We start from the raw sequence: 12,700 nt of genomic DNA, 5'->3' as shown, positions 1-12,700 counted from the left end.
ATTCAGCAAGGAAGGAGAGGAGAGAGAGAGTGTGCGCCTGCCTCTCACCGCAGACCTCGCTGCATACCTGAAGGCTGACGTATCCAGGCCCACATACTTCTGGAAAGGATGAGGCAAGCGCAGGCCCTGGGCTCCCTCCCGAGTACAGGGCATCTCCCTGAGTGTAGGGCTGCCATGCTGGGCGCCGTGCCAGCCTAGCCTTGGAAAACAACACCTTTATTATTTATTTTCCAGCTGCCCGAGAGTCTCCCCGGCTTATCTTCTCCTCTGCCATTCTTCCTCCCTCCCCGCCCCCTTCCTTCCTTTGATCTCCCATTTATGAAGCACCTACTCTGTGCATCCCACTGTTTCAGAGGCTGGAGAGAAAAATAGATGGTCCAGGCCAAGAGCCTTTGGCTTTAGACATGTGAGACGTGGGTTTAAGACTCAGCTTGGCGGCTCACCACTGGTGTGACCTCAGGCAGGTTACTTGATTTCTGTCCTCGGGTGTGAGATGCGTATGGAACTACCAATCCCACAGGAGGTGGTGTATGCAGAGAACTTAGTGGGGGCTGGCGCAAAGCCCCAGGAAACGGTGCTAAGACCAGTGCCTGCCTTCTGGGAGCTGAGTCTGGTGGGGGAGACAGTTATGGCCCAATGTTGCCCTGCCTCAAGGGCCATGAGAATGTGCCCCTGCCTCCCCCATTCCCATTCCTCCGTTCTCACTTCTGCATCTCCTTCCCCTGTTTCATTTTAAATATGAAGTAAAAATAGAAAGACAGCAATTTGCTCCTACAGAGCCTCTGATGGGGCAGGGGAAGGCTCAGTCTCTTCCCTCCCCCCCGCCCCCCCCCCCCCCCCGCCCTGCACTCCCTCCCACCTTCCTGAAGTTCCAGAGGCTCACTTTTCACCCTCCACTCTTCCCCTCCTGGGCCTGCCTCTTCCTCCCTCCCTGGCCTGATGTCCTGGATGCTCCCTCCCTGGCTGGCTGGCTCCGTGTGCCCTCCTTGGACCAGGCACACCACCCTGGGTGGAGGGTCACCGTGGAGAGAGTGTGTCTGAGAGAGAGTCAGGGGTAGAAGGGCTCTCAGCCCCTCTGGAACTGGAGGAAGAGAGGCACATTGCTCATTCCAGGCCTCCCGCCGCCTGGGCCAGACCTCCTTCCCACACGGGGCGTTTCTGGCTCACTAAGGCGCAGGAATCTGTACCAAGGGCAGGAGCCGATCCCGAGGCTGCATCCCAGGCTCTGATGCTGGGGGATGAGTGACGGGGTCACTGCACTGGGGACTGTTTCCACTTCTGACTCCGCTGCCACGTTGGGCACACACCTGCAGGGCCCAGCCCAGTGTCCCTGACCTGGTATCTGGATGGCATGTGGTCAGACTCAGCACCCTGCCCTCCCCACCCAGCTGCCCCTGTACCCTGTGGGAAAGCGGAGGGCAGGCAATGGCATTGGGTGACAGCTGGCAGGTCAGATATGTCCCAAATGCGTTGCATGGATTAGCTTCCTTAATCCTCATTTGAGGTAGATGCTTTCCTTCTCACCAGCTGGGTTTACAGAGGCGGAGACTGCGTCTCAGAGGAGTTAAGTGACTGTCTAAGGTCCTGGTGCTGGATTTGAGTCCAGACAGTTGGAGCTACGGGCCCTTCCTCTCATCTTAGCCTCTGAACCCGACGACCCCTGGAAGGGGCAGTGGATAAAAAGGGAAGCTCTCTTCTTACTGTGTGGGATTCAGCTCTACCTTCTAATCTTCTTCTTCTTCTTTTTTTTTTCACCCAAGGATCTTCTTTCCATTTATTTCTACAGAGAGTGAAAGGGAGGAAGGAGGGGGAGAGAGAGAAAAAAACATCGATGTGAGAGGCACATTGATTGGTTGCTTCCCGCATGTGCCCCACCATCCAGGCTGGGCACCTGCAACCAAAGTAGGTGCCCTCGACCAAGAATCAAACCCATGACCCCTTGGTTCACTAGCCAATACTCTAACCACTGAGCAAACGGCCTGGGCAGGCTATGAGTATATTTTTAACAGATATATATTGATTGTCTACTCCTTCATTTCCCAAACATTAATGTGTACTCGTTATAAGCCAGAGTAGTGATATTAATATAGGATTTAAGATTTTTATAATAGAGATGAGAAATGAATACATGCTTAGTAAAAAAACTACATAAGTACAAAATCTTTCATAAAGTAGAAATGATTCATTCATTCATTCATTCATTCCATGAATATGTATTGAATTGCCGGGGCCCAACCCCAGCAGGTCCAGGGGTTCCCAAAGGCGTAGACGGAGTTGGCGAAGAAGGAAGGACACGGAGACAGTGTTCAGTTGATCAGCAGCCTAGCCAGGATCTCCAGCCAGGATCTCCAGCCAAGTTCTGGTCTGGATCTCCAGAGAGATTCTGCTGTAATCTTCTTCTTTTTAAATTCTTTGATCCTCACCTGAAGATACGTTTTTAAAAAATATATATTTTTATTGATTTCAGAGAGGAAGGGAGAGGGAGAGAGAGACAGAAACATCAGTGATGAGAGAGAATCAATGATAAGCTACCTTCTATACGCCCCACACTGGGGATTGAGCCCGCAACCTGGGCATGTGCCCTGACCCGGAATCGAACTGTGACCTTCTAGTTCATAGGTGAATGCTCATCCACTGGGTGATACATTTTTTAAATTGATTTTTAGAGAGAGAGGAAAGGACAGAGAGAGAAACATCGATGTGAGAGAGAAACATTGATTGGTGCCTCCTGTATGCACCCCCACTAGGGATTGAGCCCACAACAGATGTATGTGCCCCAACCGGGAATTAAGCCCAAAACCTTTTGGTGCATAGGATGATGCTCCAACCAACTGAGCCACCTGGCCAGGGCCCTTCTAATTTTCTTTAAGTTGGAGGCCCAATTCTTCAAAGTGCCTCTGTCAGCCCCTGAGTTCAGATAGGTCACAGTTAATTGCTGAGTCCCTGGCTTCGAGGCTGGCATTGCAGGGCGGTCCCTGAGGCCTGAGCACGGGGCGGCCCTCTTGAGGGTGGCCTGGCCTCTTGAAGGCATGGAAGGCATGCTCCCTGGGGCTCTGGCCCTGGGCTGGGACAAGCTGGGACTGGCTGGGACGTGGATCCCACTGCTGCTTCCTCCCTGCCCGGCCGTCTCTCCTGGGAGCAGTCAGAGAGCTGTCTTGACTGTCAGCTGTGGCTGCCAAACAGGAAGAGCAGTCAAAAGGCCCCAAACAAACACAGCTCCATGGAAACACCTAGCCCTCCCCTTTCCTCCCCATCTCTCCCCTAGCCCCCCCTCCCCCCGGGTCATTGTTCCCGGTGAAGTGTCCAGGCCTCTTTGTTTCCACCCCCATGGAAGACCTAACACGACCCTCTCCTGCCTAGATATGGAGCCTGGAGCACTTAGGGGTTCAGGGAGCAGGATGCCTGGCAAAGATGGGGGAGGGAAGATGGAGAGTGAGTAACATTTTCAGTCTCTTTGGGGACGTTGAGGTACCTGGGCAGTCTCCAAACTCCCCCTGAGAGTACTCCCACACAAAGCTGAGCCTTCCTGTGGGGCATGAGCTTGGGTGACCCCAGGGGCAGAGCAGCATCAGTGAGGAAGCCCCTCTGGGACCCTGGAGGCCTGTCCTGGTTGTTGCTTACATAGTCCAGGGGCAGAAACCACAGCACCCCCTCCCTCCTCCTCCTCCTCCTCCTCCTCCTCCTCCTCCTCCTCCTCCTCCTCCTCCTCTTCCTCCTCCTCAAGTCTCCCCGCTTTGCCTCTGGTCCCCTGAGCTGGTGACAGGATGCGATCCTGATCTCTCAGGAGGCAGAGAAAAGGTGGGAGGGGCAGGGCTGGCCAGAGGTAAGGAGTGGGGGAGGCTCAGGCCGGGCTGCCGGGAGCCTCCTGAAGTTGGTCCTCAAAGAAGCAAGGGGGTTTTCCCATTTGCTCTGCTTCCTCCTGCCTTCTGTTTCCCTCTTCACCTCTCTCCTTCCCACACCTCTGATCTTCTCCCTCTCATTCTCACCCACCTCTTCTCTCTTGCCTCCCTGTCTACCTGTCCCTCTCAGTGTCCTGCCCACTCAGAGCCCTGGCCCAGGGCGCCTCTGTCTCAGCCCTGGGGCGGGAGGCGTCTGGGCAGCCCCCGCCGCCGGGTGGATGGCATTCTAGGCACGGCATCCCTGTGTCACAGTTTCAGCACCTCCTCGGTGCCTTGCTCCCTTTGGCCTGGATCCTGGGACAATGCAGGGCAGCGATGCATAGTTGTTGGATGAATGTCTCAGTGAGCACATCCCAGCCTGGCTGGGGCCCTGGCGCAGGACAGGGCCCTGGGAGAGACTGGCTGGGAAGAATCCTAGGCTCAGGGCATGATGGCAAGGTCAGGACACTCCTTCAGGAAGCCTTCCCGGAGGAGCCTGCTTGGGTTCCTGTCCATCTCCCCTCCTCTCCTCTAAATGCACCTCCCCGTCCAGGCTCCCTGGGTCAGGGCCTGCTCCCTGACGTGACGAGGCTGGACAATTGGCCTCCTTTCTCTGGACTGTCTCTTTGAGAAGGCCTGTCCTGAGGCTGCAGGAGGGAGGCTCTGCCCAGTGGCTAAGTTCTGGGGATGGGATGGCCTAGGCCCGGGGCTGAGGGTCTTGAGCCACCTATGGCTGCGTGGAAAACACTTCTGAGGGCCTCAGAGCTGGGGGCAGGGGCGCTGAAAGTAGATTTGGGATGAGAGAGGGCTAAGAAAGGGGAACTCACGGCGAGAATAGAGAAGTTAAGACAGTGTCTATTAAGCCACATGCCAGGCAAGGCTATGGAGACACGGAGAGGCACCGACCCCGTGAGGGTGTCTGCGATGCCTTCCCAGTGGGGCCAGTGAGCCAAGGCTTGAAGGAAGAGGGAGTGCTGACCAGGAGGCAGAAGTGTGTTTCAGGCGAAGATACTTGTGGGGGCGAGAAGCTGTTTGTGTGGGATGGTGACCATTACGACAGCCCATGTCACCAGAGTGTCAGAGTAGCTGGGACTGCTCCGGGCCCGGGGAGGATACAATCAAAGCATTTCGTTACTTCACGTAAAGTCCTTCAGCGGCTCCCTGAGGACTTTGGGATAAAGTCTAGAAGATTTCTTGGAACATCAAACAAGATCCTTTGCACCTGTTGCCCTTCTTTCTCTCTGGGTTTCAGCTCCTCGATACCCTCTCTCCTTCCACATCCCCTGCCGATTTCCACCCCCACCAAACTGACCCGGTTTCTCTGAACCCACTGAATGACCACGTGCCCGTGTTGGACAGCGCAGACATGGAACACTGCCATCGTCGCAGGCTGTTCCGTTGACAGTGCTGGTCCCTCTACGAGGCAGGATCTGAGACGGGCCAGGAGGCGGCAGGTTCCTGCAGGCTGGGAAGTGCTCAGGAGGGACTAGCAGGGCAGCACGGGGTCATGGCAGAGCTCTGGACGGGAGACCTGTGTTCAGGTCTGGGCTCTGCCACTCACCAGCTGTGAGGTCTGGGGCCAAATGCTTGGCCTCTCTGGGCCTCCGCGGTTTGTAAAATTAGATTGTAAGAGCCACCTGGATAATTGTTGTTGTTTTTATTTTAATTTAAATTTTGTTTTCCAGTTCAGCTCATCAGTGTTTCTCACACTGTTGCCAACCCCCTCGCTACGCCGGGGGAACGCGGTTCCTGGGCCAGCAGCGTGCGGGGAGGCTGGGCCGGTGTGGGCATTCTGTAATGAGAGCAGGCGCGGGAACAGGGAGGTGAGCAGAGGCTAACTGCACTTTCCTGCCTTCAGAGCACGGAGCCCAATTTGTAGTCATTTGTTGTTGGTTGTGTGCTTGTCCTCCTCCCCTTTGCAGCTCTGTGGGCACCAGGCCCACGTGGTGCTGTGCTGCCCCCGTGTCCCAGCGCCTGGCACAGTTCCTGATGCCCGTTAGGTGCTTCTGACCATTTCTTTCTGGAACGAGGAAGAGGCCAGCCACCCTTTCACCCAGGCCACTTGTTCTCTGTGTGCTGACAGGAGACATCAAGAGCTTCGCATGGCCCGGCCGGTGTGGCTCAGTGGTTGAGTGGCGACCTATGAACCAGGAGGTCACAGTTCAATTCCCGGTCAGGGCACATGCCCAGTGTGGGGCCTGCAGGAGGCAGCCGATCAATCATTCTCTCTCATCATTGATGTTTCTATCTCTCTCTCCCTCTCCCTTCCTCTCTGAAATCAATGAAAATATATATATTTTAAAAGAGCTTTGGATGGTGTAGGTGGACAGACCCCAGGTGGGCTGGAGGAAGGTCAGGATGGGGTGTCCCCGGCACCGCTGGAGGGGGCTCTGGAGCCTGCCCCACAGGACCTGGCTGCTTCCCTGCCAGGCTGTGCTGGGCTGACGAGGACGGGCCTGTGGCCGACATTGGGTCCTCTGCCCAGGGTGTCACACACACCACCACCGGTCGACTCCCAGAGGCCTGGCATCAGTTCCCGCTCAGCTTTGGGTGGGAGCTCTGACAACCTCCTTCCCTGGCCAAATGCCGTAGGTGGGCGAGAAGACTGATGGTCCTCCCTGAAAAAGAAACAGGCAGAGGAAGGCTCCTTACGCTGCTGAAGGCCCTTAGGCCTAGGGTTTGGCCAGGCATGCATTTAGGACAGGGCAGGGACCCAGCCATAAGCCCCCAGCCCCTCTCCTTAGATGTCCTGCCTGTGGATGAAGCACATGGGGGTTGGTCTCCCTGATCCAGGTGTAGGGTAGGCCCAGCCGACCGAGGGAACCCCAGCCCATGGCTGGCTAGGTGGGTGCTGGGCTCATGTCAGTGGCATTTGGCATGGTTGCCAGGCCTGCTTCTGGGTGGAGAGAGCAGGAAGAAGAATTGCACAAAGGGAAACTCGAAACAGGGCCCCACTTCCTCTGGTGGCTCACCGCCTCCCAGGCGGGACTAGGGGGTAGCACAAGCCCCTTGCTCCTGGGACACTCCGGACCTTCCCATCTGCTTCCTTCCTCCAGAGGAAATTCCAGGTCCCAGCCACAGGGCTCTCAGTGGCCTCCTGCCACTTCCCACCCCACTCGTTGTGCCTGGCTGCTCAACCCATAAGGAAGGCTTCTTCCAACAACCCTCATTTCTCAGCCAGGAGACAAACACTCGGGTCTCCCCTTCCGCCCACAGGCACCACCTCCTGTCTGCCTCTGAGCCTTCGCGTGGGCCACTCAGCCTGCTCCGCCTGCCCCTCCCTGCAGGAAGTTTCCCCAAATAGCCCGCACGTGTCCTTTGAGCAGGAGAGCTCTTAAAAGCAGCACCCAGGATGACAGGGGGGGCTTTGTTTTGTTCACTGCTCTATCGCCACTGGCACATAGTAGGTGGGCAGGAAATAGTTGTTGAATTAAGGTGCCGTGTGCCCGCTATTATTTAGCACTTGTTTCTGTGGATCCCTTAGTCAAAGTCTCTTTTCTCTACTACCCTCCCCCACTAGACAGGGCTGGGGACCCTGTTTCCCCTCCTCCGAGCGCCCCCAGGCCTGGAATCCTGGCCACTGGAGAAACCGGCCAATCTTGCCTACCCTGGCATTGGTGCCTTCATTCAGGAAATGCTTTCTGCATCTCTTCTGGGTGCCTGATCCTGGGGACTGGGCTGTGGGGCAAATACAAGGATAAAGGAGGCAAGGTGGTGACTGGTGTTCTCCCTGCATTCCGGGCTACCTCTGCCTCCCAGTGCAGTGCTTTCTGAACTCTGGGATCTCTTCCCATCCAGCCTCTGCCTCCAGGCCAGCCGCCCCTGGTCCCAGTGTCCTCAGCCTCCCGTTCCTGGCACTGCACATGGCTCTTAAGGAGCTGAGCCCTCCCTGGGGCTGCTTGCAGAGAGGAACAAGGAGGGACTGGAAGGCAGGGTGGCAGACAAAGGCAGGGCAGGGGAGTGGTAGGGCTTTGGGAGATTCTTATTTATAAGCCCAAACCGCTCCCCAAGCTTTAGCCACTGCCTTTATCTGCCCTGATAATAGACCGAAACCATATTCTGCTCCCTGTTGAATAATCAGTGCCCGGCCTCTGCGAGTCTGCCAGGATAGCAGCAGCCCAGGGTGGTGCTGGGCACTGTGCCCGCTGACATGGGGCAGCCAGCCCTGGGATGCCTCAGCCAGGTGGGTAGCCACCAGCCTGCAGACCACCCCGCACACAGGGACGTCCTATCCCCCAGGGGTTCTCAGTGCCCATACAGGGCACGCAGGCGGCACTCAGGACAGATCTCTGGAACTAAAACATGAGCTACGGTGGCTTATGGTTCATTCGTCTTTGTATCCCTAGCACCGAGCCTGGTGCCTGGCATACAGGAGGAGCTCAGTGGTGGAACTTCATGCACTCAGCACCATTTTCGGGACCTACATATGCAGGTAGCTGGATCCACTCTCTCCCCATCCCTCTGGCTCCCTCCTCCAGCACCTGTTGGGGGTCTCCTGATGCAGCGAGATGTGGGCAGTCTCCGAGGAGGCCACGGAAGGCGGATCCCGGGCCAGCCCTGCTCGCTGTGTCTTAGGGACAAAGGGAGGAGGAAGTCCTTGCATGTGTCCCCATAACCCAAATTAGTACCCAGGCTCACAAAAAGCGCTCAGACAGGGACCTGATTTCATCTCCCCAACGCTGCTCAACGGGCCGGGCACCCTGCACCCCCATTTCTCAAGACGTGTGGGATTTGCACCTGATCTTCTACCTCCAAGCACAGCCCCCAGCCCAGGCTTCCTCATGTGGATTAGAGTCTCAGCCCACAGTCAAGGTTTTGGGAGAAGCTGGGAGGAGCTCGGGCTGGGAGATGAGAGAAGAGTTGGGGTGGGGATGGGCCAGGGACAGGAAGCCACAGCGGGTGGGTGAGGAGCAGGGGAGCAGGGCTCAGGGCTGGGCCGCTGGCCTGGGCGCTGCATGGAGCAGACCGGCCAGTGGGAATCTGACTACCTCAGCTCCTCTCGGAGGTGCCACTGTTGCCTCCCGAGTGGGCAAACAGTGCCGGGCGAGACTGGGGGCTAATGAGTGTTTTCCAGAGGGCGATTCCTCTATGTGCGGTCTATCTCCCTGGGTCATCGTTCCGCAGTCTGCACTTAGCAGGGTAATAGCAGCCTGGTCTGCGGCTTCTGCCCACCCTCTGGCCCCGGGGCCTGCAAACAGATGGCAGCAGATGAGGGAGAGGAAGTCAGGGAGAAGCAGGAGCAGCATGCCCTGGCCCCACCTGCTTCCTTATCTCAGGTCACTGCGGGTGTGTGTGCCCACAGCCATGCGGATGGCACTCCGCAGGCCAGGGCCTCGCTGCTGCCCAGATCCAGGGATCCTTACAGATACCCACACCCTCTCCCAGTCCTTACTGTCCTCAACTGCCAACCCTGCCCAAGCCCAAAGAGACCACCTCTGCCGCCCCTCACCCACCTTCCTCAAGGGGAAGGCAGTACCCTTGATCCAGGACCCCACTCCACCTCCAAGTGTGAGGCACAGTGCTCCGTGCTCAGGGGGCTTCCTAAATCCATGTGACCGCTCATGTGGTGGGCATTATTTTTAGGTTACAGTTGAGGATGCTGAGTCTCTGGGAGGTTAAATGACTTGTCCAAGTTCACCTACTGTGGTAAGCAGAACAACGGACCTCCCAAAATGTCCATGTCCTAATCCTCAGGACCTATGACTGTTACCTGACACGGCGAAAGGGACTTTGCTGATGTGATGGAGCTAAAGATCTCGAGATGAAGAGATTATCCTGAATTATCTGGGTGGGCCCAGTGTGATCACAAGGGTCCTTCACATCTAGGAGAGGGAGGCAGAAGAGTGATGCGACGTGCGAAGTCTCCACTGGCCATCACTGGCCTTGAAGGTGGAAGGGGGCCTAGGAAGGGGGGTGGCTTCTAGAAGCTGGAAAAGGTGGGGAAATGATCTTCTGCTAGTACCTGCAGAAGGAGCACACCCCTGCGGGCACCTTGATTTTAGCTCATTGAGATGCCTTTGGGCTTCTGACCTCCAAACGGTAAGATAATGCAACTCTTATTCTAAACCACTAAGTTCATGGTGATTTGTTATAGCAGCAACAGGGAACGAATACACCCAGCTCGTGGCAGAAGTAGGACCGGAGCTGAGGACTCAGGCTTTATTCCGCTCCCTTCGTCCTTACCCGCCTGACGACTATGCTGTGCTCACCACTCCAGGCTGCCTCTCTTCCTGTGCCCTGCCCACATTTTCTGAGCTGGAAGTCGAGGGTGGGAGGGAAGATTCAAAACTGGAGCAGAGGGTAGATTTCAGGAACTCTCCTCCTCTGACCTCAGCCTCCCTTCTGTCTCTCCCCTACTGGGGTTCAAGAGTCCTTAGAAACATGCTTCCAGCAACCCGTTTCTTGGGGGGTGAGGTGTCAAGGGAGGCAGGGCATGTGCCAGCCGTTAGGGCTGGGGGTGCGGAGGGGGCTAAAGTGTTAAAACCAATGTTGTCCCTCTTTCAGGGCAGGCACAGCCTTCCTGCTCCTGCACTTAGCGTGGTATCTTTCTCCTGGTGCTGGATCTTTGAAAAGGGAGTGGGTGGGATGGGAGGGGGCATCTGAGAGTCTTTTTGTTCCAAGGCCCTCGAGGGTCTGCATGTCTCTTTCAGGGCAGGGGGGATGTCTGAGTGTCTGGGTACCTGGTTGTGGAAGGACCCAGGGGCCCTGCTCCCCTGCCTGTATGGGGTCTTTGGGCAGTGTGTCTGTTCAGCCTCTGTGTGTGTGAGTGTGTGTGTGAGTGTGTGAATGTATATCTACTTCCACTTCTGTGTGTGAGTGTGAAGACAGGTGAGTGTGGGAGAGTGTGTGCTTTCTCATCTGTGTATGTAAGCATGTGAGGGCGAGCATGTGCTCCGCCAGCCTGAGGGGGGTGAGCCGGATCCCTGCGCCCGCCAGCATTGCCTCACCCTGTGACACAGCTGCTAATGACTGTTTGCCATTGTCTGTCAGCGGTGGCATCACCTGCACTAATGACAGTCTCTCTTGCCTAATGACCCGGCTTCTGCCCCATCATTTAGAGCCACAGGAGCACTGGGGCCTGTGGCCAGAGAGATGTTGTTGAGCTCAACACATTTCCCGCTGCGGGTGAGGAGACCCATAAATCCCACCCTCCCCCACAGCCCTCCGGGTGGGCTGGGAATTTCAGCTGGCTGGTGGCCTTCCTGGGCGGGAGCCCGCGGTCTGGGCCCTGCTTCCATCTCCCTGCAGCTGGGCAGCTGCGCCTGGGCTGCCCTGGTTTGGAGCTGAGGGCGTCTGGGCAGCCCAGGAGTTCACAGAGTCCAGGACAAGCCACCTTGTGTGGAGTCCCACCACTGAAGCCTCTTACATGGACACCACAAACACGTCTTTTATTATTGAAATGCAGTTACATCCGTCTTCTCGACTAGGAAGGGAGGAGCTGGGGAGGGGCTGCTGGCCCCTTCCTATGAGTCCGAAGCAATTTGTTCAGCCTCTCGTAGCTTTGAACCTGCTCCGTCCTACTGTTGTTTCCCACTCACAGGCCTGCCTCCTCCTCCCCTAAGCTTATCTAGATAAGCAGATAAGCCTGGTATCCACCTGGTTCATCAGGGACTCACGGAAGGCTTTCTGGGTTAAGGAATGCGCCCTTGGAACTAGCTGTGTGACCTTGAAGTGACTTGCCGTGTCCGTTCTGCAGAATGGGGATGCAGCAGTGCCTGCTTCAGGCTGACTTACATACACCAACTCCAGCCCTTCCCACTCTCTTCAAGTGGTTTCCTTATTGTGCCCATTTCACAGACAGGGGATCAAGGTCCAGAGCACTTAGTTGTGCCCACACAGTTAGGAAGTGTGAGAGCTGAGGCTCAACCCCAGGCCCATCTCTCCCCGCATCCTGCTGCGGTGTCTGAGGGAAAGGCTGAGGACACGGCATTGACACTGGTTGCAGAGGCTGGGAAGAGGGCACCTGGTCTCAGAAGGGTCTGCAGTGCTCCAAAGGGAGAAGCTTCCCTCGAAGAGAAGCTTGCCTCGTCCAGGCACGCACTCCCCAGAGACTCCTGCCCTGATACGTCCTTATCTGGGGCCTCCCTGGCAGCCAGGTGGGTACTAGAACATGAGACGCTTGCTTACCGTTGGGAGTTTCTTCAGTTGCTTGATTATCAAGAGGAAAAAAAAAAATGCAGGAAGAGAGATGTGACTTAGATTCCAGAGCCTTCTTGGCACTCCTTAAGGGCAGGGACTAATCCTCTAGCAAAATGGGTCTCATTAACACTGGGGACTCACGACCTGCGATGACCATGGGAGATGCGGCTTTATGAGAACATGTGCAAAACAACATATAAACAAGGGCACAGGAATATGGGGAAAACGTTGGACCCAAGCGCCGAGGGGACGCTGGGCAAGCGGTGGGAAGAACTGGGTGGGGTTGGCTGGGGAAGGCTTCCCGGAGCAGGGGGTGTGGAGCAGGATGGGGAGGGACAGGTTTCAGTGGGGTGGGGGCAGGAGGGGAGCAGCAGGCACCTACATCCCGGCGGAAGCATTCCTGGTCCCTGGCTCAGTGACCTGGCACCCTGGGAATGTGCCCTGCCTCCTGGGCGGGGGCTGTCCCGCCGCACATCTGCCTAACCCCTTGGTGCCCCTTGGTGATGACATGGGAATGTGGTGCAGCCTTGGGACAGGTCTTCCTCTCCAGGGAGTTTGGCCCAGTTTGGCACGTGGTCCTTCCAGGTGTCTTCTCTGTGGGCTGTCAGGGGAAAGAGATCAGGGAGGAGTATGTGTGTGTGGGGGGGGCAGCTAGGGGCAGTTGGAGATTGGGAGAAATGGGG

General features: G+C 56.6%; 1 long non-coding RNA gene across 1 annotated transcript in view; it reads left to right on the top strand.

Annotated features, from left to right (window-relative positions):
* Positions 1-12,700, top strand: part of LOC118649967 — a 28,705-nt gene that overhangs the window by 6,679 nt on the left and 9,326 nt on the right. The gene's annotated exons all lie outside the window — the stretch shown is intronic.

This window comes from Myotis myotis, unplaced genomic scaffold (assembly GCF_014108235.1).
Source record: "Myotis myotis isolate mMyoMyo1 unplaced genomic scaffold, mMyoMyo1.p scaffold_m19_p_3, whole genome shotgun sequence".
NCBI lineage: Eukaryota > Metazoa > Chordata > Mammalia > Chiroptera > Vespertilionidae > Myotis > Myotis myotis.
The sequence above is the reverse complement of the archived record's forward strand: the minus strand, read 5'-3'. Positions and strand labels throughout refer to the sequence as shown.